The sequence below is a fragment of the Anabrus simplex genome, chromosome 8 (assembly GCF_040414725.1).
Source record: "Anabrus simplex isolate iqAnaSimp1 chromosome 8, ASM4041472v1, whole genome shotgun sequence".
Classification (NCBI taxonomy): Eukaryota; Metazoa; Arthropoda; class Insecta; order Orthoptera; family Tettigoniidae; genus Anabrus; species Anabrus simplex.
The window spans coordinates 88,838,711-88,851,987 of record NC_090272.1 but is presented as its reverse complement, the minus strand read 5'-3'; the positions used below and the strand labels follow the sequence as shown (position 1 = coordinate 88,851,987).

At 37.7% G+C, this 13,277-nt stretch overlaps 1 protein-coding gene across 1 annotated transcript in view; it reads right to left on the bottom strand.

Annotated features, from left to right (window-relative positions):
• Window positions 1-13,277, bottom strand: part of LOC136878820 (uncharacterized) — a 108,858-nt gene that overhangs the window by 62,953 nt on the left and 32,628 nt on the right. The window lies entirely within an intron of this gene.

Sequence of the window (13,277 nt, the reverse complement as noted above, 5' to 3'; positions counted from 1 at the left end):
AACTCCTAGGCCTTTCCTATCCCATCGTCGCCATAAGACCTATCTGTGTCGGCGTAACGTAAAGCCCCTAGCAATAATAATAATAATAAAAGACTTCTGTCCTGAACAACGGAGGCTCCATGAGATAGAGACATGTCGTTTGCGTTCCCAGTTAGTATTAAGAGGCGCATTCTGTACTTCACTTCGAAAGGAGTGGGATTGTTATAAAATATACTGAGACTCCTAAGTTTAGAGAAATAATTTTCCAGACAGTCTTGATTCAGTCTGGAAGTCAAAATGTACTTTGCTCCAATGCCTTTCACGTCTCAAAAGAGTCCAATAAGGGAGTTTATGGATATTAAAAACCCTTTCTGGAATGGAAGGAGACTGCTTCTTTTCCCCAGCTGCATACTCAAGCAAATGTCAAAAAATCGTTTTAAAGTATTTTCTTGACTTTGATGTTTGAGGCCATAACCACTTCTAAGGGGAGCTTTTCCCTCAATATGTTTGTGTAGAAGATATTTAATTGCTTGGGCAGTGTGACGTGAAAACAGCTGTGCAGCCATTCTGACATTTTGATGAGCACGTCCAGTAACGTTGAGGTGAACCTCTGATATATGGTGTACGACTGAAAGGTCACTTTTCTGATGCCTTAGGAGATCTTCTATTAGAGTCTTTGTCACAGTAGTCCCATCTGGCATCATGGGAATGATTACATAATAGTTTTAACAAGTGAGGGACCAATATAAATGATGCGTTATTGGACATTATAAATTTTTCAGCTAACTCATTCCTGGTTGCCAGCGATTCACCCCCATGTGCTAGGTTGGGCTCATCAGTTGGTACCTAGCACACCCACCAAGATGCTGGCTAGTGCATACCGTGGAGGCCACTGTGTAGGCTACTTCCGGACAAATATTTCAGGTTCCCTATGGGAATCAACATCTATATCAAGTGAGGGACGTCAAAGAACAACCAGACTTTCCAATTACTGTCCACAGGGTTGGTAAAATATGTCTTGCTTGTAGATACCCCAAGTTCTTTCCATACTTTTGCATTTTTCCCCCTATATCGCAAGAAACAGCAACTACACGCACTCCAGCCCTTTCAAGATCTTTGATAATTGTATGCAACAATGTGCTTGTCATCGTAACATCGAAGTCATAATACACAGGCTGTTTCCATTTTGAAAATAAACTGCGAATCATCACCACTTGATCATTTTTATGCGGCCCGAGTATCACATCATAAGGGGAATCAAATCTCACGCGACCGTCAATATTCATTTCATCGAAGCTTAAAACAGCCATTGCCTCGAATGGTTTAAACATTTGTGACCTAGCTTTGATTAAATTTAACACTTCTTTCAAAATGCTCAGTCTGCATTTAAACTCATTTGTCCATCTCTGAAGAGTTGACCGGCAGGGTAAAGGGTATTTTCTTTTCCTCAAATAAGCGAACGCTTTAGGGAAAAGTGCTCTTAAAGTGAGTGCATTTGCAATATCTTCAGGGCTCCATCTGACATGTTTTTTCCTTTTCGGCAAACACCGTATTTGACCTGGTGTAAAACACTGGGAGAAAAATTGCCATTACTTCTTTACTTATAGTTTCACATCTCATTTTGTAAGGCATAGGTCTCTTGGCAGATATCATGCATTTTTTACATTTAACTTTCCTCAGAGCAGCAATTTTTTGCTCCAGGAGAGTATTTTTCTTCCGCAGAATCACTAATTCTTTCTTTAATATATCTGGATGAGGAGCGGGTTTGTGTTGGTTGCCTGGTCTAGTTTCAGTTTCTTCAGAGATAAGGAGTCTAATGCTGTTATGGCCCTTTTCCTAACTAATCTCGTGTCACTGCGGTGTTCTCGCTCCGTTATAACCTAAACAGAAAAGAAAGGTATTGTTGGTTTGAGTGCTGGTATGTTACAAAAATTTTTTTTTTACAATTGGCTTTACGTTGCACTGACACAGATAGGTCTTATGGCGACAATAGAAGTGGGAAGAAAGTGGCCTTAATTAAGGTACATTTGCCTGGTGTAAAAATGGGAAACCACGGAAAACCATCTTCAGGGCTGCCGACAGTGGGATTTGAACCCACTATCTCCTGGATACAAGCTCACAGCTGCACAGCCCTCAACCGCACGACCAACTCGCCCGGTTTAATAACAAGCATTTCAAGTCTAAAATTTAATTTTAAATTTAAAAACATAAAAATAAAAGCCGAGATTAAGGAAAGTGAATGTGACTTACTGCACTAGCCTCAGTTTTATTTCCATGACCATTCGGTATTTTCTGGGAAGGAACAGCATCCAATTTCAATATCTTCCGTATTGGGAGACGTATTACATGTTACAATTCTCATGTTTTGGTCCGTATTGAAATATACATTGAAGTCAAATAAATATTAAAATTTATTTATTCCACCTATTCAATATATAAATAGAGATTTTAATTAAGAAATTAAATCTTGAATAAAATTATAGGGACATGTTTCGCCCTTTAATTAAGGGCATCTTCAGCCATAATCTCAATCTGAAAGGTAATTAATCAGGTACCTAATTGTATTAAAATTACATATGAATGTGAGGATGATGTTGGAAATGTGCTTCAAATGGTGAGCAAATGGTTAACAATAGTTATGATATTCTTAAAATGAAGCCTTAATAAAGTCTTAAAAAACAAATAGTCGCAAATTTATACATTTTCTTGAAAGTCCTTGTTTAAAAATTGGTAACAAATTGTACGCTGGTAATTTTATAAGAGCGTAAATTGTTACATTAAACCTTGTGACGTGGCGTCCTGTGGATGTTGAGGGCGTTAGAATAATGATAAAACAAAAAAAATGTAGTTGTTAATTCCAAATGGAGTATTAAAACATATTGAAGTTAGTAAAGAGACGTTACCGTTGCTCACTTCAAGTGAAGTTTATAATAAAATTGTTACATTGGAACAAGTAAAGCGGGGCCTTGTGAAGGTTGAGGGTCTTAGATAAAATTATCGAGTTTTGAACACTTCAAGGATAATGATGAAGAATGTACTTAATAACTCCGAGTGGAGTTTAAACACAATTTTTAAAAATAGTCAAGAGATGTTTCTGCTGCTAAAAAGTGGATTTTATGATAATATAAAAATGGTTAGATTGGTGTAACTCTCATGCGAAGACATAAAACTGTAGTCTTCTAAAAGCACGAGTGAAGAAGAGTGCTTGATGGTAAGCAGCTGTGTTAAATATTAGCTGAAAGGAACGATTGAAGTCTCTTGTATATAGTTGAAAGGAAAATTAGGTTTGAAGTCTGTAACAATAGGAGAAATACGTGTTAAAGAATGAATTTGAATGAAAGGAGAGTTCAAAGAGAAATCGAAGTGTGTAAAAACGCTTACCTCTTTATTAATGTTGAAATTGGTTAACGTAAAGATGAGTTGGAGAGAAAATGTTGTGTGTAATTTCATTTATTTTTAATTGTAATAGTGTTAAATAGTTGCTATGGCAGCATTGAAATGACTGATATTTAATAGTTTGGCGAAGCAAAGAATTTTTTTTTTTTGTGAAAAGGTAAGTTTAGTCCTTAAAAAGCATGTAAGAGTGAGGAAGTGTGTTTGATGGTAAGTTTTTTTTTTTTCCGTGAAAAGGTAAATTTTCATGTTTTGGTCCATGTTGAAATGTACAATGAAGTCAAATAAATATTAAAATTTATTTATTCCACCTATTCAGTACATAAATAGAGATTTTAATTACGAAATTGAATCTTGAATAAAATTATAGGGACATGTTTATTTATTCCACCTATTCAATACATAAATAGATATTTTAATTAAGAAATTAAATCTTGAATAACATTATAGGGACATGTTTTGCCCTTTTATTAAGGGCACCTTCAGCCTTAATCTCAATTTCAACATTAATAAAGAGGTAAGCGTTTTTACACACTTTGATTTCTCTTTGAACTCTCCTTTCATTCAAATTCATTCTTTACCTTTTCACAGAAAAAAAAAAAAAAAAAAAAAAAACTTACCATCAAACACACTTCCTCACTCTTACATGCTTTGTAAGGACTAAACTTACCTTTTCACACACACAAAGAAAAAACCACAACACTTTGCTTTGCCAAACTATTAATACTACAATTTGATTTCTTATACCCTCAACCCGAACCAGCTTCGGTGTTTTCCTTTAACATTCAATAGACTTCTATGCATATTTTCTCTGTTACACAATTTTAGTTGGTATTAAGTATTCTTTGTCTTTTAAGTAACTTCTAAATTGAGGAAGTTTTAGTATGTAATAAATATATATAATGTTAGTTTATATAATGGATTTTCATCTGTAATTTTTTCATTTAAACACACTTTTTATTTTTTAATATCCTGCACCATCTCTTTTCAGTTTTGACTCAGTTAATTTATAACTGTAAGGTTCTTCAGTCTGCCAAAACTAATTTTGAATAAATGTATTTATAAACTACCTGAAAAAGAAAACATATGGTAACAAAATTATACCTGAAAAATAAATAACTTAATTAAAATAGAACAACATGTCTCATTCTTGAAAGAACATAATCATATTCTATTAAATCACACTCAAATATATAAACGTTAATGTTTATTTCTACTTAAATCCTTAAAAATGTGAAATTTGGAACATCTTAACTCATTGAGGACCACAGAAAGCAGAAGACATTTAAGCTTCCACCTATGCTTCGGGCCGTGGACGGTGTAAGACGTTTAATGTTGGGTGTGGAGCAACGCTGTTTGCATTCGGCATCTATCCATTCTTACATCTTCAGCGTTACTGGTTGTAACAGGAAGTTGGTCGACCTTGTTTCCTGAATGAGATCACCCTTGTTTATCTTGCTGTTTTAGCGCGAAAATCTTGGCACTTCCTGGCACATCAAATATGTACTTGAGATTCAAATGCAGTACATGTCGTTCTCACCAAATGTAAGATAATTTGTATTCATGGCTTATAAAACAAAGTTTCTTACAGAAGAAGAAATGTTATATATTGTTCACAATGATGATTCTGGTGATGCACTTATTCCTGAAACAAACTCAGATAGTGAAAGTGACGAGGAAATTCTGATTCCCGAATCTGACAGGCCTATACAGGAAAGTGAAGTACCTCACACATATCATCCTAGTTATTGTCCTCCTGTTCCACCATTTACAGGAAATTCAAGTCTAAATGTTCAAATAGAAAATGAGCAGGGAATTATGAGTTATGTATTTTCATGAATAAAAAATGTTATCAGTATGAACAGATGAATCTATGTTCAAGTCAAGTGATAAGTGCAGTGCCCTAGCCTTTCACAAAGAATTTGATCAGGCAATTCTGGAAACCGATTGATGTCTCTGAGTTAAAAAGTTTTCAGGGTTGATGTTCATAACAAGAATAGTCCAAAAGCCTGATATAAAAATGTACTCGAATGAAGATCCCATTTTTCAAATTCCAATATTTTTTAAAGAATGTCCCGAACACTCTTCCTTCATATTCTTTCATTTCTTCACTTCAGATATCACACCCTCAATATCTACTAGAAGTAAGCACAAATTATCATGTTTCTAACATTTATAGGCCTGTTGCCATTTCTTGATGGATGCAGTATTTTTGTATCCGTCTCTTGGCACAGGCCAGAGCAAAGTGTAGCTTCCACCAAAGTCCCAGTCTCATCCATGGCTGTGACAATATGGAAGCTGCTGGGGTATGAGTGGTGCTGAGTAATGACATTTGGAGCACAAATAGTGTCCCGAGTGTAATGAAAGGTGTTACTCAAAGGATCAGTCGTGCTGCAGTGGCACCTTCTGGTCCAGTGAGGAAAGCAATGGCAAACTACCTCACTCCTCATCTTGCCTAGTACGCCTCATTAGGGCTCTGCCATTGGTTTTTGTGGTTTTCCTATAACTGCATAGCCTTTGGTGGTGCTATCTGAGGACCCAACCAGCCTCTGGGCTGATGACCTAACAGACACAACATTTATAGTTCAGAAGTAATGGTAAATTTCATTAAGTGTTGCATGTTAAGAGGGCTGGGCACGAAAATGGCTAGTCCAGGCATTCAAATGTCCTGCTGAGGAGGAGGAGGTAGTGAACACGTTAATAGCTGAATAATTCAGTGAGCCTGTTTATGCTTAATCTTTGCATTCCATTCAGTAGAAATTTTTTTTGTGAATGGTACAGTAAAAGGTAGCGAATATTTGTCGGGCGATAGCATAATCGTGTGATGATAGCCTAGTTATGGATACGGAAAAGTTAGGAAATTCCTCACTAATGAAGACAAAATTAAAAGCTTTCAGAAAATGGACTGGCATCCATTTCTTTAAGCACACAGAGTTGGTGCGAATGTTGAAACTCGCACCTTTTAGTTTCAATTTGATCACTCAAGTTGGTCGAACTTTTGTCTGATTCAAAATGGTGGGAAAAGTCATTCTCTCACAGTTACACATGGTTGAGTGTTAACCTTCAATTCATTGCCTAAGAGTGTGACCAGGAAATAATATTTAATAGCTCAATGGTCCAAAATATAAGGCTTCTACTAACATTTGTTTTAGAAATGTGATATGCAATAATATGTTGATATTTTTATGGGCACCTGAGCAAATGTTTACATATTTGTTATCTGGTGTTTTTTTTACACCTTTCAATGCACTGTTATTCATTTATAAGCCTCAGCAGAAAAGGTTTTCACGTTTGTTCTATTGTGTTTTTCATACTTTTTAACACATTCGCTCCCAGCTCCGTCCACAGGCACTGTGTCTTGCAGCCCAACAATTTTTAAATGTTACGCTGAAATCGAAGGCGCCCTCTCCAAGCCAACTATCCTTCATCTAGTGACAGGTTTTGCTCTGGGGAGTACACTAAAGGAAACTGGTCACTAAGCTGTTCTAGTATCAGCCTAATTTTGTAGAGCCTATCTGCAATGTCGTGCTGCCTGTTCTCATTGAAATGAAGGAAATACATTATACTTTCAAAGCGGTTCCTAGGCATTGTTTTAGAAAAAAATGGAGTTTCAAAAGTGGGTTTCTCTGCCCAGTACATTTTTATATCTGGCTTCCTAATAATACCAGTAATGAACATTAGCCCTAAAAATTGCTTCATTTCCGACACTGAAGCTGGTTTCCATGACAGCATTACTGAATACTTCGTGAATGGGCATGGCATGGTACTAATTACCTGTTCTGCATACAGATTTATCTGATCACAAACATACATGATAAAATCCTCTGACAAAAATTTATTGTTCTGACATCGATATTTAAACCTGCATTGGCCATGAACTTTGGTAAAGGGGGATGATAACTTGGCGACTCGTCAGACATGGTTGGTATATCATTGTCAGTACGAAATAAAGAAGTCTCTGCCTCCTCATTTTCACTATCACTAGAATCTGTCCAGCCCCGCGGTGTAAGTGGCAACGCGTCTGCCTGTCACCCGGCAGCCCTGAGTTCGCTTCCCAGCCGGGTTAGGGTTTTTTAATCGTAATGATTAATATCCCTGACCTGGGGACTGGGTGTTTGTGATATCCTTAATCTTCCTTTCCTCACACACAACATTCCACACTACTGACATTCCAATTACACACAGGTTGATACAATATGGTGCCAGTAGGGGCAAAAGATCCACATGGGTCAACGCCCTGAACAAATAGCATTTTAATTTTTTTTTTTTTTAAATCACTAGAATCTAATTCAGGAGTGAGATCATCACCCGAATCTTCAGCTTGCAATAACTCGGTCACTTGCTTGAGAGATATAAATTCTTTACTGGCCATATCTACTTGTTACATCACTCACTGCCACTTGATTTTCAACTGCACAGATAAGAGAACTCAAGACTAACACGTGTTTACTTAGATCACAAAACCCACAATGCGGGAAATTACCCATAAGCTGTAGCAAAAATGTTCATGTGCCCGCTATCTACCGGAAAACTGATATACTGCGTCATCTAACGTATTTTTGAATGTACAAAGTTGGCGCGAATTCAAATCCGACCAAGGTCAGATACGGTATTTTACACACATAAAACCTAATCCAACCAGGGTCGGATATAGGAGTGAATGTGCTAATACTCTCCTGTCATCTTTGATCACTATACCCGCGGATATACAACTTAAAATGCCCTCGTGTCGGAAAAAATCGTATCTAGTGTTTTCATATCCCTGTTGGATAGTTTTTATTTGTGTATTCAGTAGTACATTTTCTTGCTTAACACGTTCTATTTCCATGTCTCGTGTAGAAACGTCTTAACGAGGTTTTACTGTAATTAGAAACAACATGTCTGTAAATTTCACAACTTCATAAATGTTAAAACAGTGGCTCCAAGCACCGCAAGTATATTCTAGCAGTGAAGTAGTGAGATCACAAGGATGTCTGTGTTCTTTCCAAGGTACACTCTGACATATCTCTGCAACTAGTAAGAAAAAGAAGGAAACTTAGGATTGGTGGTGAGGAGAATATTGTGAAATCACTTCCCATCTTAAACTATAATGGTGGAATGTTGGATCAGGTTCTCTCTGGCTTTCTTGTGGGGTTTTGTCTGTGACTCCACTCTGTGTGAATGTGGTGAAGAACAGATAATGAACCATCTCCTTGTTTGTAACTTGTGTCCAAATACTTGCTCTCTCCAGAATGTGATGGACGCTACCAAGGAAGCATGTAAATTAGCCGCTTACTGGTCACACCACATTTAATTAATTTTGTATTTATGGAGAGCTTAAATCACATCGTTACCTGCCATCATCAGAAGTGATTAATGATTATAGTACCAGATTTGTTATTGTCCTGTTATTATTAATGTAAGTATAATGTATGTTTCTGACACAATTAAATAAATAAATTGTATAGTAAAAGGATACCATAATTCTTTTTTCTTTAAATCTGTTGGACATGGCCCTGTACAATGGCTACCTAGTTTACCAGTATGTTGTCGTTAGAAGCTCCACTACGCTAACTTCAGGACAGATGAAGCTGAGAGCATACTCAACAGCGTTATACTTCTGGAGCAGAGACTTTCAGGGAGACCTCCTCTCGTTGATAATTCTATCAGGCTGCATTCCAGGAACTGGGCTAATTTACCTATTCTGATCCCATCCACTGCAATTAAGCAATTCACCTCAGGAACTTGCCATATATGCATAAAGCATATGAATAGTAAGGAAGCGAGATGGCTGTGAAAAATAAAGTATGGCTGTGAAAAATAAAGTCAAATTCCCCTGCATTTGGATAACTATTCTGAAGCTTATCACACCTTCTTGAATCATTAAAATGACTGAGAAAGACATTTTAGCGTGTAATGTTATGTATTTTATAATATTGTTATGTTTAAAGCTTAATAGAGATCTGCTAAGTATAACATTTCTCATGGCATGTAATACAAGGAATCTTTTTTGAAATTATTCCTTACCTCGAAGCACTGTTGTTCCAACAATGACTGCCCCAATGGGTTAACAGGGGAGGGGGTAATTTTTACATCATCAGTAGTTCCTGGTCTGGAGACATACAGTTTAACTTTTATAAAAGAGTTTGTCTCTGACATGTCTTTTTTTTTTTTCCTAGTTGCTTTACGTCGCACCGACACAGATAGGTCTTATGGCGACGATGGGACAGGGAAGGGCTATGAGTGGGAAGGAAGCGGCCGTGGCCTTAATTAAGGTACAGCCCCAGCATTTGCCTGGTGTGAAAATGGGAAACCACGGAAAACCATTTTCAGGGCTGCCGACAGTGGGGTTCGAACCTACTATCTCCTGAATACTGAATGCTGGATACTGGCCGCAATTAAGCGACTGCAGCTATCGAGCTCGGTGACATGTCTTTTAAACCATCTACATATCACTCACATGAGAAACAATATGTCCTCAGTCCACCAAATGATGATGATAGCAAAATTCTTCCTCGTTCATCTGGTTGTGCTTTGAGGTCAATCCAGCATAGGACTACCTCAGTTAACACAGCCCCCCAGCAGTGACAAGCAAGCATGCAATTAAGTCATATAAGTATGGTGACATTTGGGTATTTCGGAGGGAAAATACCTAAACTAATGTCCTTTGGGAATTTTTGTTTCCAAGAAGATGTTTTGGATTTCCACTTACGCCTGACATTGAGGCACTGGGTCGTACAAAGAGCACCAAATTATGTTGCAAAAAAAAAAAAAATCACCAACTTGGTCAGTTATACATTAAATTCCCAGCAAGTCATTCATGGTTCTTTTTTATTCAGGAATAAATGCTTTGGGACCAACTTTTGACAAACACAATGCATTTTCAAATTGTTGTGAAGAATAGTGTGAAAATTTCCAGCTAAAATTCCAACTTCTGCTATATCTTTTCAATAGTCTTTAGTCTGCCACCCCTCACATCGCCCTTGATGAAGGAATATTAGCTAGGAGGGGCCGCTTGCATTTCCGAGTTTATAATACAGGAAAAATAACTAAGTATGGGATTTTGGTAAGGATGGTGTGTGAATCCCCTGCAGGATGCATATGTAAGCTTCACCACTGCAGGGATTGTCATTGATACTTGCATGGACGTTACAAAAACTTATTTATGCCAAGCATTAACCTGCATTTTCCTTTCTCATCAATAAACGGGGTATTTGCGGGCTTCTCCTTGGGGTCCGGCCTGTTGTCGCGATGCCTCTGCGCCAATCATTCATATCCCTTCCTTTCCATGTATGTACTAGACATACATCCCCCTTCACATCTGCTTTACATTACTCACATTCATTTGCCATGGCCTAAGAGCTACATAGTATAGTTGATGACCCGGCCCACCCACTCTTTATATGACAAGCGTGGGAATGAAATGACTACAGTGATTTTTTTTCCTTTTTCATTGCTGCTTCTCTATAAAGCTTCTACATTCACTCCCGTAGACGCCTTAAGGCATTTAAGAACTGCCTATGTGCTGGACCGTATCTGAGTTAAAAGACGTTTAAGGTTGCATGATGTAAACGTCATTTCGAATTTAGCGCTAAATTTGTATGAAGTTGTAGTTCGTGTTGAAAACCATAGATGGCATATAAACGAACAGTCCCTCACCCTGACTACCTGAACAGAGGGTACATTCCAATGCTTTCTATCTTTTTTCTTTGAGTAAACACAGACCTAAGCCAGTCATGATAGTCTTGTGAGGGTGCGTAGTGGAGTGAGTTATTGCGTCGCGATAAGATGACGAGTTACAAAAGCAGTATTCGAAGTAAGAAAATTGAAGACATACTAGTGAACAACGATTCTGGTGATGAGCTTATCCCACATTTCAATGATAGCAATAGCAGTTCCGATGATGATATACCAGATTCTGGACAAAGTGAAATTCAGCAAATTCAAATAACCGATATGCATCCATCTTATTGCTCGCTAGCAATCAACTTCACAGGCCAGATAGGATTAAATGCTGACATCGAAAATAGCAACAAAATTATGTCTTTCATCAATGTATTTGTAAATGACTATTTCCTTGAATATATATGCCATCAGACAAATCTTTACGAAGAACAAGTTATTAGTGCAGCACCGCGTCCATTCACTAAATATTATATTTTTCAGACGTAGAAACCAGTCGATGTAAATGAGAAGAAAAAGTTTTAACTAATAATTTTTAATGATTCAAAAACCAGATCTGAAAATGTACTGGAACGAGGACACTATTTTTGGGTCGCCAATTTTTTTGGAAACTTAGTCGTTCTTGCACTTTAGCGACAGCAGTCATTATGAGGGAAATCCTGATAGGCTATATAAAATTAGGCCGATTCTCAAAAGGCTCATCGATCAGCTTTCAGTTGTGTGTACTCCGGATCGGAAAATCGCCCTTGATGATAGAATGTTAGCAAGGAGGAGCCGCTTGCGTTTCCGAATTTATAATACAGGAAAAATAACCAAGTATGGAATTTGGTAAGGATGGTGTGTGAATCCGCTGCAGGGTGCATATGTAAGTTGAAGATATATGATGCAAGTGGCATGAACATCCGAGACACTATATTTGACAATTTTAACAATAGTGTAGGCTTAGCTAAGGAACTGCATGAAAAAGAAACAGCTGTATGTGGGACAATAAGGCAGAATAGGGGACTTTCTAAGAAATTCAGTGAAAAACAGAAGTTGTTGAAAACAGGGGAAATGACTTTGGATAGAGACAATGAAGTACTACCATGTTCATGAAAGGACAAAAAAGTAATTACCATGGTTTCAACAGTACATTCTGCAGAAATAGCTGAAGTTCTGAACAGGTTTGGGAAAATAAAATAGAAACCTGTAAGTATTACTGATTATAATCAGTTTATGCATGGAGTGAATACAGCCGACTCCATGCGGACTATATGCAGAAACTTCTTAAAAGATAGTGAACATGTAGAACCCTCAGAAGCTCGCGAATATTTCTGTGTTGCCGGTCCCATCTCAATTTTCAGTAGGCTCATGGATATCTGTGTGTGGTCCACCGGTGCAGCCCCCTAAGCAAATTCCGGCTACTGATCCACCATTTCGACTTGATGGGAAAATAAAAAGAGCCTGTACTTCATAAATTCCCAGGCATCAAATCAATTTCTCAACCAGACAGTGTAGAGTGTGTGTGAAATGCAACATCCAGCACGAAATCAGGTGGGTCTGTGGATAGTGTGGAGTGTCTCTCCATCCAGGAAAATATCAAACCCGGTACCACAGCCTCAAGCACTCCTCAAGGTATGTTGAAATTTTCAATACTGTACCTACGACTGTTTTCGTACAGTAACATTAATGTAAAACAGTGCACCACAGAGATGAGGGGATTTAAAAAGGCTGGGCTGAAGGTTTAAATCACCCGCTGAGGAGCTGGTAGTGAAGTGTTAATGTCTCTGAAGGAGATTTGTGAAACAAAACACAAAATTTGATATTTGCACGTTGGTGTGTAGCAGACATTCTCAAGTGTGATGAAAGAATAACACACAAACAACAGTAACCTTCCACAGAGATAAAAACTTTAACGTTGGTTAAACATTGAAAAATTTTGTATTTAATCAATCAATGAAATAAAAAGAAACCTCATGGTACCACAGCACTAATAGGCCTAGGCCTATTAAGTGACCAATGCTCAGCCCAGAGGCCTGCAATTTATGACATGACAAGTGGTCAGTGTGACATATCCTCTCGGCTGTTATTCTTGGCTTACTAAACTGGGGTCACTATCTAACCTTCATATAGTTCTTCAGTTTTTACATAGACTGAGTGAACCTTGAACCGACCCTCAGATCCAGGAAGAAAATGCCTGAACCTGGCCAGGCAATCGGACCCTATTCTCCCCGGTAAAAGGCTGGCTGGTTAGCCATAGACTG